Raw genomic sequence first — 18,109 nt, forward strand, 5'->3', positions numbered from 1 at the left:
GCGTGCTTACTCAGTAACTAAAACGATGATAAGTTTGAGCGCCTGCAGTACCCTGCCGACTCCGATACGTGAAATCTCATAACTATTGAGGCATCTTTGGCGGAAAAATATTTAATAGCCCCGTCATTGGTGTAAACGTACTGTTTGATAAATTCTAAACAACTGAATATCACTATAATGTTATGAACAAGACGTACTAATAAATAAATAAACCGAAAAAAAACTCTCAAAAAATTCTGGCATTAAAACATATTACTTATAAGACTGTCTGTGTTGATTCTTTTCTTTTTAATTTTTAATCTGAAAAATTTGTTGTTAAGTTATATATTAAACAAGTAAAAAAAATTGCTTAAAGTTGAGTATTTCTCTTAAAGAATAAATTTTTTGTAAAAAGTACTGGACCACGTTTCTTAAACATCGAATTTACAATAATCGATGTTCAAAAACCTAGTTTATTGTAAATAAATGATACAGGAATACTATGTAACGTTCTGTCAAAAAAATCTCTTCTTTGATATTATTTTCTCAACGTATACAAAAATATTATAATTAATTCAAAGTGAAAATTTAAGAAATTAAATTAATTAAAAAATATTTTATGGTTACCTTCTGTAAAATGTTGTCCTGATTAATAGAAAAGATTACAATTTTACACTTTGTTGGTAAAAATTGTGTAATGTAAGTACCTATACTTAAACCACGTAATGCACAAAAGATAAATCTCCTAACAGTTGACCGGCAGTAATATGGTTGGACCTCCCAGGATCCCATAGGGTGACCACATTGTATAATCTACAAAAGATTTTATCATTATTATTACCTGTTGCCAATTGTAATTTCTTCAAGATTTTTTTTAAAACATATTTCATTTGAAATATTTCACATTGCTTTTTCGTGTTAAATTTGATTCATTATAAAAATATTCTGCTGATGGATAGTATTTCTTAATTGTTTACAATGCTAGTGAGTCAAGGGTTAGGAGTTTCGCTATTTTAGTTATTTTTAAATGACATGCTTGCAGAGTATATTACGACTTAGCAGGCAATTTCTGTCCCAATTATGATAGAAGCGTAGCTTTATTCTCTCCCATCGCATATTCTCTCGGTGCTATCTCATTCTGCAATGGTAGTAATGGTAGGTTTCATCACCATCATCATTTTAGACGCAAAACGACAATTTCTGAACATAGACCTTCTCCAATAGGACCGGTTGGAAGCGGCCTGTGTCCAGCGTTTTCCAACTGTCTTAACAAGATTGTCTCGTTATCGTTTGCCAGTCTGTGATTAACATTTCAGAAATTGAAAGCCTTAGCTGCCAACTATTCTACCCGCATTTTTTTCCAAAGTTTAGAAATTCGTTATTAGCGGTTTTGTGTTAGAATTAAAAATGTAGAAATTAAAGGACCTCACATTAAAGGGACACGTTTAAGTTGTAGAATAGACAGGATTCCATTGAATAATAACTGGTTCGGCCCACCTTTGAATGAAAATTCTAGATTCGAATCGATTGACAGTTCAATTTTCCAGGGATTCACTCTCGTTAGCCCATGCGCTAAATTACTTTACTACTTACTTACCTTTTTGAGCTTCGCCTTACGCTGTATAAGAGGTTGGCGACATAATATAATACTCGAACCAAGTCGAACCAAACAAGAAAGAGAACGTTCGAAATAAGTTATTAGGCAAAATCCAAACAAGATGACGCTGTGTAATGTTGCGATGATTGAAATGCATCTCGAAGTTCCTGCCAAATTCTTCTGGCATCAATTAATATTAAAGAGGTAACTTTGCGTAACATCCCTACAAACCTAATTGGACTAATCCCAGCAATATTCTAGTATATCGTACAGGGTCATCACCAGTGGAATCAAGCCAAATACAACGGTTAACGAGTAGTCACCTCAGAGACCGTTATTAACATATCTACCCTCTGAGATATTCATCTAAAAATCGTGTGAGAAACAAACAATTCTTATATATTAAGCCATAACATCATAGTTGAATCATGTACCTTCCTAAGAAATAGATCCCTCTCATTTTTTGACAATTTTTAAATACCTATAGTTTATAATGATTATACTATACTCACCTGAGAGAGTAACTTTCTGTCAACAGTACATTTATAAGTATGTTAATGCAGATGTAGGAGAAAAGTTAACAATAGTAAATAATTATAAAGATGCTTTTGCACATGGCTACTTATTTTAGCTCTAAAGGAACGATTATTCTATTATATTTTTTTAAAATAAACTAAATACCAGCATTGTCTAATACACTATCAGTGTCCGTATTTGTTGTATACTTAATAAAATTGATTTTTTGTTTCTATTTAGGCGATAAAACACCAATTGTACTATTTGTTCATAGATGTACTCCGACATTTAACCTTTTTTTGGACAAAAATCACTGTTTCCCAAAAGGCATTTGCAGATTCGGCGGGTTCGAGGCGGCAGGGCGCTAAAGGCTCCTAGCCTAAGACCTATTTTAAGGTAACGAATCTAGGTGGCTCCCAGAGGATCTTCGGCTCGGGCCGGTACTATTTCACCGGATTGGAAGGCCACCGAGCTCTTAGGTCGCTTCGGAGGACTCTCCATGGAGTGTCTATTATCAAGGGCCCTCGGGGAACGAGGGGAACTCGGCTTGGGCTCTCACTCGTCGTTAATATCTGCTTAGCATTCCGACACAAGGGCACCAAATTGGTCGGTAGTTATTGCCTGGTACTAATATCACTACTGCCACTTGGGAAAGCGTTCGCGCTGGGACAAAAAGTGATGGAAGAAACTTCAGCGAAAATTCTATCTATGTATGTATGATCGGGAATTGGTGTTTCCTATGACATATGATTCAGGCTCGTTTTCGACATTTTACTACTAATGTAAACATGTTCTTACTTAATTAAATTTAAATATTGGTTCAATTTTTGAAACTAAGATTAGTTATTGTAGGATACTAATATTTTTACAAAAACTGTGTACACCAAGTCGTAATCTTACAGCCGGGTAGGCATTATGATGAGTTGTGCATGTGCGTCGGCCTGTTCACGCAGAAAGCTATTTGCTCGGCGGTCTGGACCGTCGAAGCCATCGCTTGTCACCTGTGCTTGCTTTATTTCATAATAAATTCTTAATAAGCAAGTGGAAAATAAAACTATCAAATACACGTAAGTGATACGTTGTCTTTGGTTTAACAGTCTTTATGTTATATAGTAGGTGCTACGGACATCGTACTAGCAAAAGTTATTGGCCTATCGCAGTCGATTAAAAAATAAATAAATGTCACATATTTCAGTTCTGTTTCTATATTAATTGATAAAATATTCTTAATATTGCTATCATCATTTGAGGAGTAGGTTATCCACTGCTGAAAGAGATATATATAGAGATATGTATCTGGAAAAGTGTAAGGACACGGAGGACGATGTTTCAAACAAAGGTCAGACGAAATATCTCCGGAGTTTCCAATTATTGTTGTAATATATCTTGCAAGTTAGTTGTGGAAGTCAGATGGAGCCATGATTTTTAACACTACACGACCAAAGACATAGATACAAAAATTTCTCCCATATGTAATATGGGAGAAATTTTTGTATATAATTTTTGTATATATACAGATTGCATACATAGAAAAAAACGCTCCATGGCGACAAAATTTCCGAAAACAAAGCTACATATCCTCACTACCCGGGCTCCGCTCCCGCGTGCCTTCTACGAGGAATGCTATTATAAAATTTACACGCCTTTTAAGTAGATATTGTAGTCAGTCTCTTCAAAATCGACGTCCCTTACTGCTGTGTCGTTTTGTCTCCTAAACCCCGGATTGCTTTATACCACAGACCAAATCACATCCCGTAAATATTAATAAAATGAGGCATTGCAATCTCCACATACAAAAGAACACATTTAAGTCCCAGTTCGATCTTGAATTCTAGAATTGCCTTCATGGACAAAACTATTTACTTTAATCATTTTACTCAAATATAACTGAAATAAATATGTTTAAGTTCTTAAACTATAATCATTAGCGTCAGACAATTTCTTTAATTATATTAATAAAACCATCTACAACATGCTATGATTAGCACATGTTGTAGTAAAGAATGGGTCTTAACTATTTCATTCGTTTCAGAATACAGTACAAAGAAAGTGATTTAATGTAAGAAAACGTAACAGAACGGTTCTATTTAGATTTGGAATTAATCCTTTGTGTCACCATCACCACGTGTACCAACGTTTAATAAACCTTTTTTTTTTTTAAATAAGTTTAATTTTTCACCCAGGAAGCGAACAGATAACAAAAAACTTTTATTCATTACGATTTTATTTTTATTATGTAAGTAAAATATTATTTTTCGCTTTTACGTTTTCGTGTATATTTTAAAAAAAAATTAAAAATATCAAAAACAATATTACAATTTTGTTAAATACTTCTACCTAAACAAACAATATATAAATAACAATATCGATTCAAAAGATTATTACTTATAAGATATAACCGTCTTTGTTATAAAAACTAACGAATAATTTATAAAAGTTAAACACGTTTTAGAAAAAATTGCAATAAACGCAGCACTCTTAAGCACGACAAAAATATAATTTTAATCTATAACCTTTGACATTCTTGGGAATTCAACAACATGATTTTGCTGTTATCGATTTGATCGCATTTTTTTGTTTTCGTCTTATCTTATTATATTATTAAGATATTTTATTAACAGTCATTGGAGTCTTTAGTTAAGCATAGCCGGCAATCGCACGATAACAGCCATTTGTATCGTCGCAATATCCTTTCGCCTTTTCTCCCGAGTTGGAAGAAATGTGTGTAAACGACCGTGGCATACACAATGTGTATGATCAGCGCAAATTTCTCAACGTAAATGCAATATGCAGTAAATAAATGTTAACGTTAATGTCTTAATTTTAATGATTTTTTTAGCTTAACATTATTATACACCATAAGACCTTATGTTATTATAGTTGTCCCACGACCGGCGCACCGCAGTAACCATGCCTCGCGTCATCAGTTACTCACAGAACCGCGTGGTGAGAGCGCGTGTTTTTAACTCAACTGTTATCATAAAGTAATGGACTATTAATAGTTAAAACACTTATTAATCAGACCACGGTGTAACGCAAGAAATATCTGTGTTAACTTATGCGTTTTATAATTTCTAGTTTGTGGACATTCATTATTATTTGACTGGGGATATCGTTTATTAAAACGTGAGTAAAGCATTTTTTTCCTGCTTTTAATATCCTAATTTGACGAAAGAAACTTAAGCCATTATTGTATATCGTATGCAATTATTTATTGAAAAAGTTTCATTAATTAGTGCAAGTATTATGGGAATGAGAAAGCGTTCGTCCGCAATTCCGTTATTCGCATTTTATGAACTCGTTTGACTACTATATGAATTTAATTCATTACCTTCTCGTATGCTAGATTAGTTAATCTAACAATAAATATGCAATAGCTAAGTGGGCCAAATAGTTGTTTGAATATATTTGCAATTTTTTCTCGAATAAGGAAATAAATGACGGTACATTTGAAATAAAGATACAGGTTATCTTAGCCGATTGCATTTCAACTTCACTATAAATATTTATTAGTTAACCTATACATGTTGAATCACTATATCTTCGTGTGGAACATAATACATTTCAAATAAACAGGAAAATCTAGTATGCTGTAATATAAATATTTTCCAACCGGTGCACATTTAAAACATTGATATAACTAATTAATAACAGTTAATTATAACCAACAAAAATGAATACTACTACATACGTAATCAAAGTCATTTTTCTTGTGTCGTTTACATGGCTTATATTAATTTAAGCATAATCACAATGTCACATCATAAATGAAAACATTTATGTTATAAAGTATTATCAAAAATTGTACAAATAGCTGTTATTTTCATTTTGTTGTAAACACACAAAAATTGTAAAGGTGTGCCACGTTACATTTGAAATATTTGCAATTGCTGTGACATTCAATATTAGAACATAATAATTCCATTAACACTACTTTCTTCGTAGGTTCTTAATTCGCCTTCTTAATATAATATGTCTCTTATAGTTTTGTTACTAGATATCTTTGTGTTTATAACGTTCTTGATTTTCAACTTAATAGTTATCAGTACAAAGTTGAATGTTTAGTGCAATAACAATAAATTTGCACACCACACATTTGTTTATTTTTTTTAAAAAATCCACCCTGTCTCAAGACAAAAATACCTATTGACTGTGTTATTATAATAAAAATTTAAAGTTTAATTAATGAAATTCAATTTTTAGTTCTTTGAAAACAAAAAAAACTTCCGTGACAATATTCCTAAAAATCGCAACTAGATGTTAAACTAAACGGTATAGAGGATGTTGATCTCTATTGCCTTCTAATTTATAAGTCATGCATAGCGGACAACTTTAATTTTCAATAAAACGGATGTAAGCGTAACATAGCTATCATAAAATTCTATTACATTGGAAAGTAACGGCGCCTTAGAACAGCGTTTAGTAGTGTTGGGAAGGTGATATCTGAACCATTGACGTTATTATTAATTTGTTTACAAATACTTATATGTATATGCCAATTTATTTTACATAATACCTATTAATATTAATACTTATGCGAAGAAGAATATTAGAGTAAATTTATCCTTTATAATGTTCATTAATATCTTTATGGCTGTTAAAAAAATTTCCTTTAGACTTTCAACAACTTAAATGGTATTTAAAAATCATGATTAAATTGCTATTCTTTAAATGCATTTTTGTTTCCAAACGAATTCACCCCTTTTGCACCTTTTATGAATTTGTTACGTTTATTTATTTTAGTTAAATAATTTAAAAAAAAGTTTGTGGAAACATAGGAAAAGAAAATACAACACATTTATTCATATATAAATGTAAATTTCACAATTGTTTAAAATAATATAACTTTGATTAACTAAATTTAAGGTTAACTAAGTTACATACATTATTTTATAATTCTGATGAATAGAATGATGAAATTTATACATTTGTCTACATAAATAACTATGTCATAAATGTAAGAGTTCAAATGGCACATCTCATAGTAATGTACTTTATTAGACGTATTTAAAATCCCCTAGCATGATATATCCGTTGTGATGCGCTCGTGTTTTTACGGGTCTTTTTTTTTCGTGCAAGTTCGTCGCCCGACTTGTCCGTTTGCTATTTCAAAGACGTGACTCACGCACCGCCACAAAGGAAACGTTGCGTTACGATATTTTATAGAATACTGCTGACGCGGACATGATTACTTTTCGTTAAAGTTGCATAAGTCCCATAAAAGTGCAATGCATACGTTTGTGCTGATAAAATTTCTTTATTTCAAACAGTAACGAATTTAATTTTGCAACAAAGTTTATACGAATTGATTAAAGCCTGAAAAGGGTAAATGTATAACTCGTTTGCTGTTAATATCTGGTACGTTACTCACAATCCATATGTCTATGGTTTCACAAATAATAAATTACTTAATGATAGTATATAAAAATCAATTATTGTTTACTATCTGTTGCTGAAGACTAATGCCACAAGGTAATGGTATGACGTATTGTAATTGAAAAAATAAATTAATGTAAAACATGTTGCAGAGTAATCATTTTATACAGGTGACTGGAAATAGATGCTTTTACACCTGCAGCCAATCATCCTGTATATAAAAACGTTAGTTACAGATAAACTTAAAATTTGATGTTTAGTACTAATTAGTATATAAAACAACTATTTTTGAAGTTGAATATTTTTTTTAAATTTTTCAATGAAATAATCTGTAGCTAATGCCATCGATCTACGATTCGTTTCACAATTGTGCAACAATGAAACATCGAAACCGGATTACATAAAATTTGCTGTTACGTCAAAATTGGGCCACCGTCTGCAGTTTAGAGGTCGACTTTTACCTAGAGAAGGTATTTATTGAATCCAGGACGCAGCTGTGTATTGTTGCGGTGCGTGTAGAATGTGTCCTTAGTATGGCAAGGTTGTCGTTTGTCTAGCCGTCTTTCGAGAATAACTGTCATAGCGGAATTATTATATTACTTTATTTTTTAACACGCTGTATGCTTTACGACTCATCGCGTATCCTAACGCACTACTTCCATTCGGTCTAAGCTTAAAAATCAGTCATTTTTATCAATTGAGACTTTACAAATTTAAATGAAACAAAAAAAAAATACTAAAATCAAAAACACGTCATCATCGGACTACAAGGCCACGCGACTCGCTCCTTTGTGCGTTTTGTTTGATAACTGCTATGTAATATCTATACTGGGTATCACCCAGGCCTTAAATGGTGAGTGAGAGATGTCTCGCCAATAAGCATGGTTAGTATGGAAATACTCAATTTTTCACAGAGCGTATAACTTGTTAATCTTAGTCTTTTTTTTGAGTTTGAAGGCACCGTAGCTATGTTAATTATGGGACCAGTAAGTAATATCTCGTGTCCAAGTAATTTATTTGTAGCAAAAACATAACTACAATCGCATAACTAATGCAATAATTAGTAATGTCCGTATTAAAATCGAAGCTTTGAAGTTATTTCTTTTATTATTGGGAGAATTTACACATTACTGATATTACTCGCAATATTACGATGTTATATTGCTACCAAAAAAGGCTCTGCGGTTTTCTGTTTTAAGGGATGTCAAGGTGGCGGGAATTCGTTGGATGCGGGCAGTGCAAAACTGGTCATTCTAGCGTTCTTTGGGTTACATCTATGCCTTGTAGTTGGCTTCTTTCAGCTGAAATAATGATGATATGTTTGATGTTGGCTTATCACTTCTATCAAAACTGACTCATGATTGAGTGTTACTTGGTTTCACAGATCTTTTCATCATTATCACATGTTTAGTTTGACGTGGGGGATAAATCTTCGTTTACTCAGTCTTGAACGAATAAGCACTGGTTACGTCAGAAGTATAAGACGGTTTTCATTATGATATTCCTTCATCGTCACTAACAAGGCCATAGGTACACAATGCAACCTCCAAAAGTGATATCTTATCCCAATGAAAAGAGTGTCGGACATCGAAGTGAGCACTTATTGGCCTTAAGACAACGCGAATATTGGTCTCTATTGATTTCACTATTCAGAGGCCAAAGAGACTAAGATAAAGAGTACTATAGTGTTACGAAAACCGCTGTACCGCGCCTAAGGTATGCGAGCGGCGAAACGGGAGAGTTTCGGCCACGCTAACCGCTGTCAACGCTCATGACGGCGGCCTTTTTCCAATGCCCTTCGCTTTGCCTTTACTTTTGCAAGGCGTGATACTGCGGTTTAGGTAGCACCATAGCAATTAATTAATCCGAGATTCAATAACCCTCAGTGACCACAATCGCAATTCTCAACAAATTTAAAGTGCTTATTCCAGAGGTTATTTCAAAGAGGTTCACCATCAAACTTGCGTTAAAGCCTACCTAAGAGCTTGGCAGCTTGCCAATCAGTACAGATATGTAACGACACGCGCCAAAACTCTCGAGTCGACCTCAAGATTAAGTTATTGCAAAGAAGTTTAGGCTAAGCAGCTTCAACCTGCCACCTCAAACTTAATGAAATAATATATATCCGCGGTCGAGAAAACAGCATTTCAGACGTTGGTTGATTTCTTTTTTAACTTCATATAGTTAGTTAATTATGGTCTTAGTTGCCAATGCGTGTACATGTTATGTTATAACTGTAAGGTTTTCTTTACAATACCCCATTAGGTGTTCGAACATGTCAAACCGAAGAAAGGTAGCAAATTAAACACGATCGCTCATTATCTTAAAAATATTATCTTGTATATTACTTAACTGTTCCGGATGTTGATGTCTCTTATTGCGTGAGCCACTGATGAGATAAAGGAATTCTTTAGCGTCCGACACACGATGAGTTGTCGGTTTTTGTGTGCGTGTTTTGTTTACGAAACTGTTGTCGTAATGTGTTTTATATAGCTGTTTACTTAATCTGTTACCAGTAATGACTTACGGCATAGAAACGTCGTCTCTGACTTTGTGCCTCCCTGACAAGGTCATAGTCGCCCATGAGCCATGGGGAGAGCTATGCTCGAGATTTCTTTATGAGATGCAATCAGGAGATATGTTGACCGACAAAAGTAACTGGCTTAACCCAGCGAATTGACCCGTTATGGTGGCACTAGGTATCCCATGGGCCTTAATTGATGATTCGACGAAAAATTAAATTATTAGATAATTTTTAACAGCACTTTTGTATCTAAAATCCCGGGAAACAAATTTGCGAGTAAGATCTGACTATTTGTTTGTTTGTGGGTGTCTTCAAATAAAATAAGGCACCTATTAATGTATAATAGAGTTAAATCTCTAAGTTATTTTGTTTGTATGTATAAATTTTACCTGTATTTACCTATAAGAAAAATTGAAAATAATAATAAAACGCTGGCGTGACTCGCAGCTGGAAGAAGAAAGGTCCGTTACAAATAGTGACAATCCCTCACCCAACTGTCTGCGCTCAGTAAACGTGAAAAAAAATATTGTTAACAAAACACCCTAGTGATACAAATTAGAATTAATAAAAAAGTCTATCTCTTTGTGCGAGTAGGACGGCAAACTACATCTTATGCGCAGTCAAGACATTCCCTGCAGTCGTCTCCAATAATTTCTTTTTCCGAATACCTACCAATCTCTGCTAATTATGTATCAGAAAAAGTAATTAATTAAATAATACGCATGTGCACACATTATATTTTAAGATTCGCAAAACCTTTAATAAAATAGGAAGTAATAACAATGTCGTACAGGTCACGTTTCGTAACAAGGAGTTAATAAGGAAGCGACGAAATCTATGCCCGATTGCATTTGTTGTCGTGACGGTGGCGTGGACCTAATATGTGATATAAAAAAACTAACTTGTTTATTTCTGATTTCATTGATTCCCAGTTAGTCACTTGTTAATATTGCCATGATTATACCACAGATTTTAAAATATAAAATCCTTCGCAATTTTTATTTGTACAAACTTTTTTGAAACTAACGATTATTTTCTCAGTATTTTACTATATATTTAAAAGTAAACACATTAATCCTACCTATACAACTGTTTTATATAGCTAACTTTGAATTATATTTGTGGATTGGATTCTGATAAAAGCGGTTTCAAAAATTTGTGTGGTACTAACCATTCACCAAGACACCCTGGACTTGGTTTCTTACTGCTTAGGGAGCATGAACCATCTCTCGTAGATCAGGTTCTCTCACCTTAGAAGCGTTACAAAGTTAACGGTAACAATCAACCAAGACCCATCCAAGTAATTTTCATCGTGATTTAAATTACGAATATAGAAGCGTCAAGATTTAAGTTCACGGACTCTTCCGCTCCGTGAACTCAGCTCCGATGAAGCTGTAAAATCCTTCTGGCTAACAGCACGAATATCAACAGAGAAAAAGTAAGCGTCAAGATACTATATATTCATTTTTAATTTTTTTTACTGTGAATGTACTATAAGAATTAATTAACCAGAAATATTTAACATCCTTAATGTTTTAAGAAATGAACTTTTATCCATTGATGAACAGACAACTGAAATATTATTGGTGTCGTGTCATGTCGATATTTAACTGACATTTGGTAGCTCATTACGTATTTGGAAGACTTGTCAAAGAGATTTGGAGGTTATCGTACCATATTTGTTGATTAATTAAGTGTTAGAGTTTTTTGCAATTTGGGGTGAAATGGCCATCAAATTCCAGAAGAGCATATCCGGCATTGTATGCTTTTTGAATTTCGCAAGGGTAATACCGCAATTGCTGCGACTAAAAACATTTGCAATGTTTATCCAAGCGCATTTTACGTTCGAAAATTACAAAGATGGTTGTCTAAATTCAGATCAGACAATTTTAGTCTCTCGGACGCCCATAGATCAGCAAGACAAACAACATTACAAAACGACGTGCTATGGGCCCAAGTGGAAGTAAATCGATGTCAAATAATTGAGGAACCCTCCATCAGCCTTAACTAACCTTGGTCAACCATCAAAGAACATTTGTCGCAGATTGGAAAAATAAGCAGAGCTAGTGTTTGGGTCCTCCACAATCTGTCCGATTAGAATAAAGCCAACCGGTCCATTACGTGCAACGTATTGCTTCGACGGCACCGTACAGGCCCGTTTTTGGATTCTACTTAATTTTACTTTTGATATTAGTTAATACTTAGAATCCGTTGCATTTGCATTACCTAGGTTACACAAAATGGCTCCACGAGTCACGTTACTGACCAATTTCCCGAGTCACGCTCCATCGTGTTGTTAGTCAATTGAACTGTCAAACCTCAACGCGGTTAACTGGCTCAGTACAACTCAGTAGTTGTAATGATTAATCGTAAATAACGTGCTATTGGCGTAACTCACAGTTTTAATCAAATTGATAATCCTCGTTGATGCTCAGGTATCACTTTCCTAACTTTAACGTATCGGAATTTTCTTGTAATAAATTTAAGAAGTTTTTGTTAAAGAAAACCTATTGTTTTGTGAAGGATTTTTATATTGATAATAAAGCTATATATACATTAAGGATATTTTTAGTGTCCAAAAAACACAGGTCTAAGTTTGGTATGGACTCCTCACAGATCAAGACGCGATAGAAACCCTCATAGCTATAAAATTGAAAGATGCTATTATAGGCGAGCTAAATACGATTCCAGTTTCTTCCAAATTATGCTCTTCTGGCATTCTCCTCTTGACGTTCACAAGTGGCCACCGTAAATGTTTCTTTTTGCTAAACATCCAACGTATAATCTAAAGCATGGTTGCACAGACTTATTAAGACTAGGGGCCATCTGTGCATCCATGATCTAAAGAATGATTCTTTAGTTAAAATTCAATCATAAATTGATTAATTTACATCACGAAAATGAACTTAGTCGTTACTAATGTAAAGAATGACTTATAATAATATAGTGATATCTATAAAGATAGTATTAATTCGTATTAACAGCTATACAAACGTTTGTATTTTAAATAGATATTTTAACCAATCTTTAAAATCGACCGGACTTTGTTACCCTATTCCTCTTCTTAATTTAACAACTAATTTACATAAAGTGATAACAACACTAATCCTTGCTGATGGCGACATTGGCAAAGTAATTAAAACCCCGCCTCGTACACTAGTTGGGGACGGTCAAAGTAATTGTGCTGTAACTAGAACCGACGCACGAATCAATTAATTCCCCCATAATCCCCTAACCCATTGCCCTTCTGTTCGTGACGTCATCGCGCTATTGTGTTCGTGTTCGCGTATAGAATGTAAGATAAGAATTAAGTTGAAGTTTTATAATATGTATGTATATCTATTGTTATTGTCGTTACAAACAACACAGACCACGTTGAAAAAATTATGAAAAATTGCCATAAAAATAACAAAATATATAATAGTTGTACTCTACTTAAAATTTCTGGAAGATTTCAAATATATCGATAATATTTTAGACGACATTTTCTCGTTTATTTTTATACAAAAGAATTTTTGGAGCATTTATCTTAAAATATCGCAATAGAATCAATCGTTAATGTAAATCAAAAACCATTTCAATTTATTTAATTTCTTCCAACGTTATAGACAATTTCGAAAGTCCTTGCCAGGGACAAAGGTTCGAAACAATCAAATTGTTTATCGTTGCACACGGACAAGCCACAAAGTGTTTGCGGTGTGTGCGCTATCTCATGTTTACGTTGACTGTACTGACTCAAGCTGCCCGTTGTTGCACGGAGCATGATTCGACGTGTCTAGACGACTGAAACGGAATGTAATTTGATAGTGGCCACTTGTCGCAACGCTGCCCACACGTATTGTTTTTGGGTCTCTTTAGAGGATGATAGTGTATTAAATTTGAAAATTAAAATTGCTAATTAAAAACGCTTTTTCATTAGCAAACTTAACTTTTTTGACAATTCTGCAATATGTGCAAAATTTTGTAATCAATTCTAGCTCATTTTTTCTAAAATTATTGAATCGTCGTTGGAAGTCAGCTGTAATGCAAATTTGTATGATCAGATCTACTTATAACTTTTGTTTCATTATGAGAATATGGTAGAAATGTATCTTATGGAGATCTAGAAGCAGCTAAATCTTCAAATTGGTGGTGAGAAAGAGAACCAGGGGTCTATAACAAGTGTCGAACTTGAACCTATCGAAATATGTCGTTAGGAAACCGACGATATGATAACAAATATATTTTAAAAATATTTTATGTAAAGTGTATATTTTACATAAAACATTATATATCTGACCAGGGAGGCGAAACTCATTGTAAGTCCTCATTTACCAAAATTTAAAAATTTTCGCAAGTCGCAATTAAAAACGCATTTTTAAGGTATCCAAAAATGTATTAAAAAATTTACCGAAATTATATTTTTTGGAAACATGTTAAAAACATATGTATTGAAAATTGAACTCGTTAAGTAGTATTATGATATTTCTTTAAAATTTGGTAAATAGTTTTTTGGTGTCAGTAATTTAAAATATAATAACTCATAAAGGAAAAGAGACTTCTGGCACATTTAACGAGAGCCACTAACATTCCTTCAAAAAGCGGCAGGTTGGCTACCACTGGTCTACATTAATACATAACAATTCTGATATACAATACTGTATACCAATACCTGGAATAGACTTCTAAGTCGTAGCATATTTGTTACATATAGATAATTTCGTTGCCAGTTATTCGTTTACAATAATCTAATTATCGGACCCTGCATTCCATTGATACACGAATTCTTAGTCTAACAAAAATAAATTATTTCAGTTTTCTCTTTATTCAAAACCGAAATTGATTTTTAGAAAATTACAATCACAGTAAATTTATAGCTCAATTAAAAACACCAAATGAGATAGTGGTTCTATTAGCTCTCGAAGGAAATAAGAAATTAATCAATTGTAACCGAATTGTATTATATATAACATTACCCTACATACATGTAGACTTTAAAGCTAGTGACTCCGGTTTGACAGGTGTTTGACGCCGGCGTCTTTACTTGTATAACTTTTATGAGTATTTCTAGGATTGCTTTCCACTTCCTCGAACACCGGACACAAAGTTTGACGGATCTCTTGCTAACAGTTTATTTACAACCGGTATCCGGTTACCATGCATGTGTATTGAAATTATTATTTAATGATTCTTTTTAATATTAGCGTGTTTGTGATATTAGGTTCTTAATAAATATTAATAAATTGAAAAGCTTACGGAGACGAACACAAAAGCGATGGAGGGATGACATTATGAAGGCGGCAGACAAGAAATAGCTGATTGGCTAAAACGGAATAGTGGTTTTTAAAAAAAGAATTATAAACGATCTTTTCTTGTCTTTGCTTTTTGTAGTTTGCGCTTTGTTATGCAGTTTACTGGATTTGATATAGCATTGAGTAGAAACCTACACTCATCAAGGTCCTTCGGCAGCGCCGATACGGGCTACGTTAGTTAGTTATATTTCAAAGGATTGTGAGACCGCCAAGCTCTTTCCACTAAAGTTAACGCTTTATGTAATGACTAGAAGGGCACTCGTTTGGGAAACAATCGAGTGCCCTTCTTGGGACGTCATTCAAGGCAGGTAACAATGTTCGTTAATTTTTGAAAAATATAGTCTATCATACTTTAAATATAAATAAAGCTATAAAAATTTTTTTATCTTACAATATGATGCATACTGTTTATAAAAAAATTGCTAAATTTAACAGTTTGTCATTGTGATTATTATAAAAAACTGAGAAGTTTTCTAAGCAATTTCTAGTTGGTAAGTCATTTAAAATTCTATTCTGTATACTGCGTTAGATATAAATGTAAAAAAAAACCAAACAACTTCCTGTTCAGTCATAAATTGAGTAAGTCATGAGTCAAGTGTTATCAACATAAATTAGCAATTTTGAATGAACCGTCGTCATTTGAATGTAAATCGTTATATCCTTTCGTTTCAAATTTGAAAATGTAAATTAGTGATTATTTTGGTTTTAATATTTTATTTAACACCTTCACGACTTATTCTATTTATTATCAATGTATAATTTTAATTTCTATCACAAAAAAAATGGACACGTGTGCGACGTCAAATCTACATGTGTCGAATGAAACCGAAATTAAATTCGTGCAAAAAAATTAAGGTGAGTCTCTGTTATAATTTAAAAATGCTATGAACTAATTTTTGATTAATTGCCTTAATTAAAACTGACATGTTTCCTCTAGTTTTTGTTCGATATCGACATTGTTAGTCTAGTGCAGATTTCCCCAAAGTTTTTTGTGTCGTAGACCCCTTGCCATGTTTTTCCGTGTTGGGTAGACCCCCTACTTACCTGATGTTGATTTCCTGTAAATTTCTAACTGTAGTGAAGTTTAGTGTTAAAAACTTAAAGTAAAATCACATGTTAATTTATACATTTATTAATTGAATTTAAATTTAAACTACTCAAAATAAAATTTTGTATGTGTTATGTAAAATTTACGTAACATTAAATAAACAAAATAAACTATAAATAAAATAACATAAGCAATAAGTCAATATTTTTAGTGGGAAGGATGAACCTGCAGCTTTAATAATAAATTATCAATATTGGGAATCAATCAATAATGTAAATGTTTCAATATAATAAGATAGTATGATGTAAGTAAATAGGTACTATGAGTGTATGTGTTGAGATCCACTATCGTGGACCCCCGTTTTCATTTCATGGACCCCCAATTTTTTCGCTGACGTAGACACCTTGCAGGTTGTCATAGACCCCTAGGGGTCGATATAGACCACTTTAGGAGTCACTGGTCTAGTAGGTCTGTTACAGTTTCGTCATGTACACTAAGATCTTAATTTCTCCTCCTTTTAATTCAGCCCGTTCTTATGCACCATTAGATGTTTTGTGACGCATCTATGTTGCTCGGGTATACTGTTTCTTCATCCCTCCGGGTGTTGTTGGGGGGAGCAGTCCTCTTTCTGTAGTTGTTGCAGTCGTTTTGTGCTACTTATGTGGCTTTTCGTGTTGAAATTATCTATTTTCTTGGGTTTCTTCTTGCTGACGGTCCTCTTGCATGTCCGTGTGATGACTCATGTTGGCGGCCATCCTGCTCATTTGAAGCGGTAACTAATATGTGACTACAAAAGAGGTAGATCTTTAGAGTTATTGGTTATAGATGTAAATCAACAAAAATAAAAATAGTTTTCCTTTAATGGTACATAAGTAAACCCTCTCTAAAAATTAATGGTTTGGGAAATAATTAATAACGTTTTACCATTGTAGTCAGTTAAAATTCGTATAGTAAGATATTAAAATAATTATTGTTTATTATCTGTTTCTGCAGATTGTGTACTGCAAGAAATCATAGACTTGTCGAAAAATAAATCAATGTTACTTATTTCAGAGTGACCACTTCATACAGGTGATTAGAGATAAGTGTGTTGTTATGTTGTTACTGTTAATGCCTATTTCTAATTACCTTGAAAAATTCGTACAAATTATAATAGAATAAACATCTTGTTGTCCTTAAAAAGAGAAACGCAAAGCATTGATTCCATTATCCATATTTAGACTACGGTATCTAAATGTCGAGGGTTTTCTACAATAGATTTAATTAAATGACGAAGATAATTATTGCCGAGCGCCTTTAATTGAATTTATTTTCTGTAATGAGTGGCTACCTGATCAACGTCCGTGACGCCCTCGTCTTTTATTATCTCGAAACATTAATCTTTCATGAATATGTTATTTTTGCCGGTAAAATGGAAGACATTCAAAATTGCTGCCAATTTAAAAAAAAACAATGGTTAAGGATTTTCTGAACTATCGAATTGCGAATTTATCTAATGTATATATAAATGTGTGTTTTTGTTTTTTCTATTTCTATACTATGATTGTGTGTAAGAAGCTGTCTTGAACGATAAGACCACCCATTACATTTTTTTTTATTATTATAAATCTGTTTTTTTTTCTAATAGATATACAATAAATAGTATTAAATTAAGATTCATAACCAAACATATGTGTTACTTACTATACTTTTATATATTGAAAAAATAGCTTTTTAAAAGAGACTGATGTCAGATTTACCGATACTCTACTAACATCGAAACAAAATCTTGAGATCCG

General features: G+C 33.0%; 1 protein-coding gene across 1 annotated transcript in view; it reads left to right on the top strand.

The window, feature by feature from the left end:
• The first annotated feature begins 5,038 nt into the window (after window positions 1–5,038).
• Window positions 5,039–18,109, top strand: part of Spec2 (CDC42 small effector protein Spec2) — a 46,256-nt gene continuing 33,185 nt past the window's right edge. Inside the window, exon 1 of the mRNA XM_068763547.1 lies at window positions 5,039–5,218. The gene's annotated coding sequence lies outside the window, so the exon portion shown is untranslated. The remainder of the gene's footprint in view (window positions 5,219–18,109) is intronic.

The sequence above is a fragment of the Battus philenor genome, unplaced genomic scaffold, assembly GCF_028537555.1.
Source record: "Battus philenor isolate CCGP_79_NKW_IND1 unplaced genomic scaffold, ilBatPhil1.0.hap1 SCAF_18, whole genome shotgun sequence".
Taxonomy (NCBI): domain Eukaryota; kingdom Metazoa; phylum Arthropoda; class Insecta; order Lepidoptera; family Papilionidae; genus Battus; species Battus philenor.